Source organism: Bombina bombina, chromosome 7 (assembly GCF_027579735.1).
Source record: "Bombina bombina isolate aBomBom1 chromosome 7, aBomBom1.pri, whole genome shotgun sequence".
NCBI classification, from domain to species: Eukaryota; Metazoa; Chordata; class Amphibia; order Anura; family Bombinatoridae; genus Bombina; species Bombina bombina.
Window position 1 is genome coordinate 643468277 of NC_069505.1, and position 10698 is coordinate 643478974.

At 36.5% G+C, this 10698-nt stretch overlaps 1 long non-coding RNA gene across 1 annotated transcript; it reads right to left on the reverse strand.

Moving 5' to 3' along the window:
- Window positions 1-768: 768 nt before the first annotated feature.
- On the reverse strand, window positions 769-1997 carry LOC128636180 (uncharacterized). The gene is made up of 3 exons (XR_008398681.1): window positions 1764-1997; window positions 1153-1508; window positions 769-969 (listed from the first exon to the last, which is right to left on the reverse strand). It is a non-coding gene; the product is annotated as an uncharacterized LOC128636180 (long non-coding RNA).
- Window positions 1998-10698: the final 8701 nt, after the last annotated feature.

The window sequence follows — 10698 nt, forward strand, 5'->3', positions numbered from 1 at the left end:
CTTCTGTTCCTGGTACTCTTTCCATCTTAGTCAGTATTGTAATAATCCCCCTCTTCCTGAGGTTACTGGCTTGTGTAGTTGCTCTTCTGGGCGATAAGGTTCATTCCGTCGCTTGCCACCAATTGTTACGGTACCAACAGTGTACCAAGGGTTAACACCAGATGAACAATGTCCTGCATAGGGAATCAGCAATTCACAACCCAGCCAGTTTTCAGGTTTAAAACAGAATGTATTTATTAAAGGCTAGATGCCTAGTATTTATACAGGTTTTGACCCCAGATGGGGGGGTTGAAAGACTCTTGTACATTAGATAAAAGGGGAGGACGCCCTTTTACATGATACAATAGAATTACATTACTTAAATACTTTAAACACAAGACACTCTGGGCTCTTCTTATCACTTAGGCGTTTTCTCTCTGAGGGTGATCAAACAATGGAATGCTTATCACTAACTTTAATGACAGTGCACAATAGCTAAGGCCAGCAAACCTGTCTTTAGAAATTAGCTTCTTAAAGTCTTAAAGCTGAACACACTTAACTCCTTCAGTCCTGACAGAAGGGTCTGTCACACTATGTATAAAGAGTGTGTACATAACTGTACCTGTGTACCTATGTATAAAGAGTGTTACTTAACCGCACCTGTGTACCTATGTATAAAGAGTGTGTACATAACCGTACCTATGTATAAAGAGTGTGTACATAACCGTACCTGTGTACCTATGTATAATGAGTGTGTACATAACCGTACCTGTGTACCTATGTATAAAGAGTGTGTACATAACCGTACCTGTGTACCTATGTATAAAGAGTGTGTACATAACCGTACCTGTGTACCTATGTATAAAGAGTGTGTACATAACTGTACCTGTGTACCTATGTATAAAGAGTGTGTACATAACCGTACCTGTGTACCTATGTATAAAGAGTGTGTACATAACAGTACCTGTGTATAAAGAGTGTGTACATAACCTGTGTACCTATGTATAAAGAGTGTGTACATAACCTGTGTACCTATGTATAAAGAGTGTACATAACCATACCTGTGTACCTATGTATAAAGAGTGTGTACATAACTGTACCTGTGTACCTATGTATAAAGAGTGTGTACATAACCGTACCTGTGTACCTATGTATAAAGAGTGTGTACATAACCGTACCTGTGTACCTATGTATAAAGAGTGTGTACATAACCGTACCTGTGTACCTATGTATAAAGTGTGTGTACATAACCGTACCTGTGTAGCTATGTATAAAGAGTGTGTACATAACCGTACCTGTGTACCTATGTATAAAGTGTGTGTACATAACCATACCTGTGTACCTATGTATAAAGATTGTGTACATAACCGTACCTGTGTACCTATGTATAAAGAGTGTGTACATAACCGTACCTGTGTACCTATGTATAAAGAGTGTGTACATAACCGTACCTGTGTACCTATGTATAAAGAGTGTGTACATAACAGTACCTGTGTACCTATGTATAAAGAGTGAGTACATAACCGTACCTGTGTACCTATGTATAAAGAGTGTGTACATAACCGTACCTATGTATAAAGAGTGTGTACATAACCTGTGTACCTATGTATAAAGAGTGAGTACATAACTGTACCTGTGTACCTATGTATAAAGAGTGTGTACATAACTGTACCTGTGTACCTATGTATAAAGAGTGTGTACATAACCGTACCTGTGTACCTATGTATAAAGAGTGTGTACATAACCGTACCTGTGTACCTATGTATAAAGAGTGTGTATATAACCTGTGTACCTATGTATAAAGAGTGTGTACATAACCTGTGTACCTATGTATAAAGAGTGTGTACATAACCGTACCTGTGTACCTATGTATAAAGAGTGTGTACATAACCGTACCTGTGTACCTATGTATAAAGAGTGTGTACATAACCGTACCTGTGTACCTATGTATAAAGAGTGTGTACATAACCGTACCTGTGTACCTATGTATAAAGAGTGTGTACATAACCTGTGTACCTATGTATAAAGAGTGTGTACATAACCTGTGTACCTATGTATAAAGTGTGTGTACAAAACAGTACCTGTGTACCTATGTATAAAGTGTGTGTACAAAACAGTACCTGTGTACCTATGTATAAAGAGTGTGTACATAACCGTACCTGTGTACCTATGTATAAAGTGTGTGTACATAACCTTACCTGTGTACCTATGTATAAAGAGTGTGTACATAACTGTACCTGTGTACCTATGTATAAAGAGTGTGTACATAACTGTACCTGTGTACCTATGTATAAAGAGTGTGTACATAACCGTACCTGTGTACCTATGTATAAAGAGTGTGTACATAACCGTACCTGTGTACCTATGTATAAAGAAAGAGTGTGTACATAACCGTACCTGTGTACCTATGTATAAAGAGTGTGTACATAACCGTACCTGTGTACCTATGTATAAAGAGTGTGTACATAACCGTACCTGTGTACCTATGTATAAAGAGTGTGTACATAACCGTACCTGTGTACCTATGTATAAAGAGTGTGTATATAACCGTACCTATGTATAAAGAGTGTGTATATAACCGTACCTATGTATAAAGAGTGTGTACATAACTGTACCTGTGTACCTATGTATAAAGAGTGTGTACATAACGGTACCTGTGTACCTATGTATAAAGAGTGTGTACATAACAGTACCTATGTATAAAGAGTGTGTACATAAATGTACCTGTGTATAAAGAAAGAGTGTGTACATAACAGCACCTGTGTACCTATGTATAAAGAGTGTGTACATAACCGTACCTGTGTACCTATGTATAAAGTGTGTGTACATAACCGTACCTGTGTACCTATGTATAAAGAGTGTGTACATAACCGTACCTGTGTACCTATGTATAAAGAGTGTGTACATAACCGTACCTGTGTACCTATGTATAAAGAGTGTGTACATAACTGTACCTGTGTACCTATGTATAAAGAGTGTGTACATAACCGTACCTATGTATAAAGAGTGTGTATATAACCGTACCTATGTATAAAGAGTGTCTACATAACCGTACCTGTGTACCTATGTATAAAGAGTGTGTACATAACCGTACCTGTGTACCTATGTATAAAGAGTGTGTACATAACCGTACCTGTGTACCTATGTATAGAGTGTGTACATAACCGTACCTGTGTACCTATGTATAGAGTGTGTACATAACAGTACCTGTGTACCTATGTATAAAGAGTGTGTACATAACCGTACCTGTGTACATAACCGTACCTATGTATAAAGAGTGTGTACATAACCGTACCTGTGTACCTATGTATAAAGAGTGTGTACATAACCGTACCTGTGTACCTATGTATAAAGAGTGTGTACATAACCGTACCTGTGTACCTATGTATAAAGAGTGTGTACATAACCGTACCTGTGTACCTATGTATAAAGAGTGTGTACATAACCGTACCTGTGTACCTATGTATAAAGAGTGTGTACATAACCGTACCTGTGTACCTATGTATAAAGAGTGTGTACATAACCGTACCTGTGTACCTATGTATAAAGAGTGTGTACATAACCGTACCTGTGTACCTATGTATAAAGAGTGTGTACATAACCGTACCTGTGTACCTATGTATAAAGAGTGTGTACATAACCGTACCTGTGTACCTATGTATAAAGAGTGTGTACATAACTGTACCTGTGTACCTATGTATAAAGAGTGTGTACATAACCGTACCTGTGTACCAAAGTATAAAGTGTGTGTACATAACCTGTGTACCTATGTATAAAGAGTGTGTACATAACCGTACCTATGTATAAAGAGTGTGTATATAACCGTACCTATGTATAAAGAGTGTGTACATAACTGTACCTGTGTACCTATGTATAAAGAGTGTGTACATAACCGTACCTGTGTACCTATGTATAAAGTGTGTGTACATAACCGTACCTGTGTACCTATGTATAAAGAGTGTGTACATAACCGTACCTGTGTACCAAAGTATAAAGTGTGTGTACATAACCTGTGTACCTATGTATAAAGAGTGTGTACATAACCGTACCTATGTATAAAGAGTGTGTATATAACCGTACCTATGTATAAAGAGTGTCTACATAACCGTACCTGTGTACCTATGTATAAAGAGTGTGTACATAACCGTACCTGTGTACCTATGTATAAAGAGTGTGTACATAACCGTACCTGTGTACCTATGTATAGAGTGTGTACATAACAGTACCTGTGTACCTATGTATAAAGAGTGTGTACATAACCGTACCTGTGTACATAACCATACCTATGTATAAAGAGTGTGTACATAACCTTACCTGTGTACCTATGTATAAAGAGTGTGTACATAACCGTACCTGTGTACCTATGTATAAAGAGTGTGTACATAACCGTACCTATGTATAAAGAGTGTGTACATAACCGCACCTGTGTACCTATGTATAAAGTGTGTGTACATAACCGTACCTGTGTACCTATGTATAAAGAGTGTTAATTAACCGCACCTGTGTACCTATGTATAAAGAGTGTGTACATAACCGTACCTGTGTACCTATGTATAAAGTGTGTGTACATAACCGTACCTGTGTACCAAAGTATAAAGTGTGTGTACATAACCTGTGTACCTATGTATAAAGAGTGTGTACATAACCGTACCTGTGTACCTATGTATAAAGTGTGTACATAACCGTACCTGTGTACCTATGTATAAAGAGTGTGTACATAACCGTACCTGTGTACCTATGTATAAAGAGTGTGTACATAACCGTACCTGTGTACATGTGTATAAAGAGTGTGTACATAACCGTACCTGTGTACCTATGTATAAAGAGTGTGTACATAACGAGTGTGTACATAACCGCACCTGTGTACCTATGTATAAAGAGTGTGTACATAACCGTACCTGTGTACCTATGTATAAAGAGTGTGTACATAACCGTACCTGTGTACCTATGTATAAAGAGTGTGTACATAACCGTACCTGTGTACCTATGTATAAAGAGTGTGTACATAACCGTACCTGTGTACATGTGTATAAAGAGTGTGTACATAACCGTACCTGTGTACCTATGTATAAAGAGTGTGTACATAACGAGTGTGTACATAACCGCACCTGTGTACCTATGTATAAAGAGTGTGTACATAACCGTACCTGTGTACCTATGTATAAAGAGTGTGTACATAACCGTACCTGTGTACCTATGTATAAAGAGTGTGTATATAACCGTACCTGTGTACCTATGTATAAAGAGTGTGTATATAACCGTACCTGTGTACCTATGTATAAAGTGTGTACATAACCGTACCTGTGTACCTATGTATAAAGAGTGTGTACATAACCGTACCTGTGTACCTATGTATAAAGAGTGTGTACATAACCGTACCTGTGTACCTATGTATAAAGAGTGTGTACATAACCGTACCTGTGTACCTATGTATAAAGAGTGTGTACATAACCGTACCTGTGTAGCTATGTATAAAGAGTGTGTACATAACCGTACCTATGTATAAAGAGTGTGTACATAACCGTACCTGTGTACCTATGTATAAAGAGTGTGTACATAACCGTACCTGTGTAGCTATGTATAAAGAGTGTGTACATAACTGTACCTATGTATAAAGAGTGTGTACATAACCGTACCTATGTATAAAGAGTGTGTACATAACCGCACCTGTGTACCTATGTATAAAGAGTGTGTACATAACCGTACCTGTGTACCTATGTATAAAGAGTGTGTACATAACCGTACCTGTGTACCTATGTATAAAGAGTGTGTACATAACCGTACCTGTGTACCTATGTATAAAGAGTGTGTACATAACCGTACCTGTGTACCTATGTATAAAGAGAGTGTACATAACCGTACCTGTGTACCTATGTATAAAGTGTGTGTACATAACCGTACCTGTGTAGCTATGTATAAAGAGTGTGTACATAAGCGCACCTGTGTACCTATGTATAAAGAGTGTGTACATAACCGCACCTGTGTACCTATGTATAAAGATTGTGTACATAACCGTACCTGTGTACCTATGTATAAAGAGTGTGTACATAACCGTACCTGTGTACCTATGTATAAAGAGTGTGTACATAACCGTACCTGTGTACCTATGTATAAAGAGTGTGTACATAACCGTACCTGTGTACCTATGTATAAAGAGTGTGTACATAACCGTACCTGTGTACCTATGTATAAAGAGTGTGTACATAACCGTACCTGTGTACCTATGTATAAAGAGTGTGTACATAACCGTACCTGTGTACCTATGTATAAAGAGTGTGTACATAACCTTACCTGTGTACCTATGTATAAAGAGTGTGTACATAACCGTACCTGTGTACCTATGTATAAAGAGTGTTACTTAACCGCACCTGTGTACATGTGTATAAAGAGTGTGTACATAACCGTACCTATGTATAAAGAGTGTGTATATAACCGTACCTGTGTACCTGTGTATAAAGAGTGTGTACCTATGTATAAAGAGTGTGTACATAACCGTACCTGTGTACCTATGTACCTATGTATAAAGAGTGTGTACATAACCGTACCTGTGTACCTATGTATAAAGAGTGTTACTTAACCGCACCTGTGTACATGTGTATAAAGAGTGTGTACATAACCGTACCTATGTATAAAGAGTGTGTATATAACCGTACCTGTGTATAAAGAGTGTGTACCTATGTATAAAGAGTGTGTACATAACCGTACCTGTGTACCTATGTATAAAGAGTGTGTACATAACCGTACCTGTGTACCTATGTATAAAGAGTGTGTACATAACCGTACCTGTGTACCTATGTATAAAGAGTGTGTACATAACCGTACCTGTGTACCTATGTATAAAGAGTGTGTATATAACCGTACCTATGTATAAAGAGTGTGTACATAACTGTACCTGTGTACCTATGTATAAAGAGTGTGTACATAACCGTACCTGTGTACCTATGTATAAAGAGTGTGTACATAACAGTACCTATGTATAAAGAGTGTGTACATAACCGTACCTGTGTACCTATGTATAAAGTGTGTGTACATAACTGTACCTGTGTACCTATGTATAAAGAGTGTGTACATAACCGTACCTGTGTACCTATGTATAAAGAGTGTGTATATAACCGTACCTGTGTACCTATGTATAAAGAGTGTGTACATAACCGTACCTATGTATAAAGAGTGTGTACATAACCGTACCTATGTATAAAGAGTGTGTACATAACCGTACCTGTGTACCTATGTATAAAGAGTGTGTACATAACCGTACCTGTGTACCTATGTATAAAGAGTGTGTACATAACCGTACCTGTGTACCTATGTATAAAGAGTGTGTACATAACCGTACCTATGTATAAAGAGTGTGTACATAACCTTACCTGTGTACCTATGTATAAAGAGTGTGTACATAACCGTACCTGTGTACCTATGTATAAAGAGTGTGTACATAACCGTACCTGTGTACCTATGTATAAAGAGTGTGTACATAACCGTACCTGTGTACCTATGTATAAAGAGTGTGTACATAACCGTACCTATGTATAAAGAGTGTGTACATAACCTTACCTGTGTACCTATTTATAAAGAGTGTGTACATAACCGTACCTGTGTACCTATGTATAAAGAGTGTGTACATAACCGTACCTATGTATAAAGAGTGTGTACATAACCTTACCTGTGTACCTATGTATAAAGAGTGTGTACATAACCGTACCTGTGTACCTATGTATAAAGAGTGTGTACATAACCGTACCTGTGTACCTATGTATAAAGAGTGTGTACATAACCGTACCTATGTATAAAGAGTGTGTACATAACCTTACCTGTGTACCTATTTATAAAGAGTGTGTACATAACCGTACCTGTGTACCTATGTATAAAGAGTGTGTACATAACCGTACCTGTGTACCTATGTATAAAGAGTGTGTACATAACTGTACCTATGTATAAAGAGTGTGTACATAACCGTACCTGTGCACCTATGTATAAAGAGTGTGTACATAACCGCACCTGTGTACCTATGTATAAAGAGTGTGTACATAACCGTACCTATGTATAAAGAGTGTGTACATAACCGTACCTGTGTACCTATGTATAAAGAGTGTGTACATAACAGTACCTGTGTACCTATGTATAAAGAGTGTGTACATAACCGTACCTGTGTACCTATGTATAAAGAGTGTGTACATAACCGTACCTATGTATAAAGAGTGTGTACATAACCGTACCTGTGTACCTATGTATAAAGAGTGTGTACATAACCGTACCTGTGTACCTATGTATAAAGAGTGTGTACATAACTGTACCTGTGTACCTATGTATAAAGAGTGTGTACATAACCGTACCTGTGTACCTATGTATAAAGAGTGTGTACATAACCGCACCTGTGTACCTATGTATAAAGAGTGTGTACATAACCGTACCTATGTATAAAGAGTGTGTACATAACTGTACCTATGTATAAAGAGTGTGTACATAACCGCACCTGTGTACCTATGTATAAAGAGTGTGTACATAACCGTACCTGTGTACCTATGTATAAAGAGTGTGTACATAACCGTACCTGTGTACCTATGTATAAAGAGTGTGTACATAACTGTACCTATGTATAAAGAGTGTGTACATAACCGTACCTGTGTACCTATGTATAAAGAGTGTGTACATAACCGTACCTGTGTACCTATGTATAAAGAGTGTGTACATAACTGTACCTATGTATAAAGAATGTGTACATAACCGTACCTGTGTACCTATGTATAAAGAGTGTGTACATAACCGTACCTGTGTACCTATGTATAAAGAGTGTGTACATAAAGGTACCTGTGTACCTATGTATAAAGAGTGTGTACATAACCGTACCTGTGTACCTATGTATAAAGAGTGTGTACATAACCGTACCTGTGTACCTATGTATAAAGAGTGTGTACATAACCGTACCTGTGTACCTATGTATAAAGAGTGTGTACATAACCGTACCTATGTATAAAGAGTGTGTACATAACCGTACCTGTGTACCTATGTATAAAGAGTGTTAATTAACCGCACCTGTGTACCTATGTATAAAGAGTGTGTACATAACCGTACCTATGTATAAAGAGTGTGTACATAACCGTACCTATGTATAAAGAGTGTGTACATAACCGTACCTGTGTACCTATGTATAAAGAGTGTGTACATAACCGTACCTGTGTACATGTGTATAAAGAGTGTGTACATAACCGTACCTGTGTACCTATGTATAAAGAGTGTGTACATAACGAGTGTGTACATAACCGCACCTGTGTACCTATGTATAAAGAGTGTGTACATAACCGTACCTGTGTACATGTGTATAAAGAGTGTGTACATAACCGTACCTGTGTACCTATGTATAAAGAGTGTGTACATAACCGTACCTGTGTACCTATGTATAAAGAGTGTGTACATAACCGCACCTGTGTACCTATGTATAAAGAGTGTGTACATAACCGTACCTGTGTACCTATGTATAAAGAGTGTGTACATAACTGTACCTGTGTACCAGTGTTAATTTTGACGGCAGATTTCAATTTAGTCTTAGTTTTAGTCTTTTGACTAAAATGCCATTTTAGTTTTAGTCGTATTTTAGTCATCTGAATTGTTTTAGTTTTAGTCTAGTTTTAGTCGACTGAATTTTCAGTAGATTTTAGTCGACTAAATCCCAGTAGATTTTAGACAACTAAAATCTAAGGGGTTTAGTTAAAGTGTAATGCGTTATTTAAGCATTTCTCTATCATTTGCAAGCTGATTATATACTCCAGGAGTAAACATAACACCTGTTAATATTTATGGTATTAAGGTTTAAACATGCAATACAGACACAGATTTAGCCGTTGTGATATGTAACATCTTTATTAAACATAAATTAAATAAAACCAAGTTTAATAAACAAACAGAAGTGCAACTTTAAAATATAAAAAAAAAAACCTGTAAACTGTATTGGCTAAATTGAACATATTACCCAATATAAAACCTTTAACAGTTCTCTGTTAATAATTAAAACAAGTATCAAGTAACTCAACACAACAAAAAGTTTCTGCAGATAGCACAGGCACAGCATAACTTAAACCCATACTTGTGGGTTATGCTTATTTCTATAGGAAGAATCAATTGATTGTTCACAGATTCGAAAAAGTTTCAGCAACGATATTAGCAATGCTCTAGAACTTCCGAACTCATTATATACTCCTGGAGTAAAGGTTTATTAACCTGTTTTTATTTATGGTATTAAGGTTTGAACATGCAATACAGATTTAACAGATTTAACTGTTGTGGTATATAACATGTCTTTATCTTAAAATTTAATAAAATTTAATTAAATTTTAATTAAATTTTAATTTAATTTAATTTTAATTTAATAAAAGTTTCGTAAATTTTACAAAAGAGCAGTAATTAGATATGGATTGATTATAACAACTTGCATAAAATGTTTTTGTCAGCAAATTTTGATTTAGTTTTAGTCATAGTCTTTTGACTAAAATGTCATTTTGATTTAGTTTTAGTCATAGTCTTTTGACTAAAATGTCATTTTAGTTTTAGTCGTATTTTAGTCATCAGAATTTCTTTAGTTTTATAGTCATTTTAGTCTAGTTTTAGTCGACGAAATTAACACTGCTGTGTACCTATGTATAAAGAGTGTGTACATAACCGTACCTGTGTACCAAAGTATAAAGTGTGTGTACATAACCTGTGTACCTATGTATAAAGAGTGTG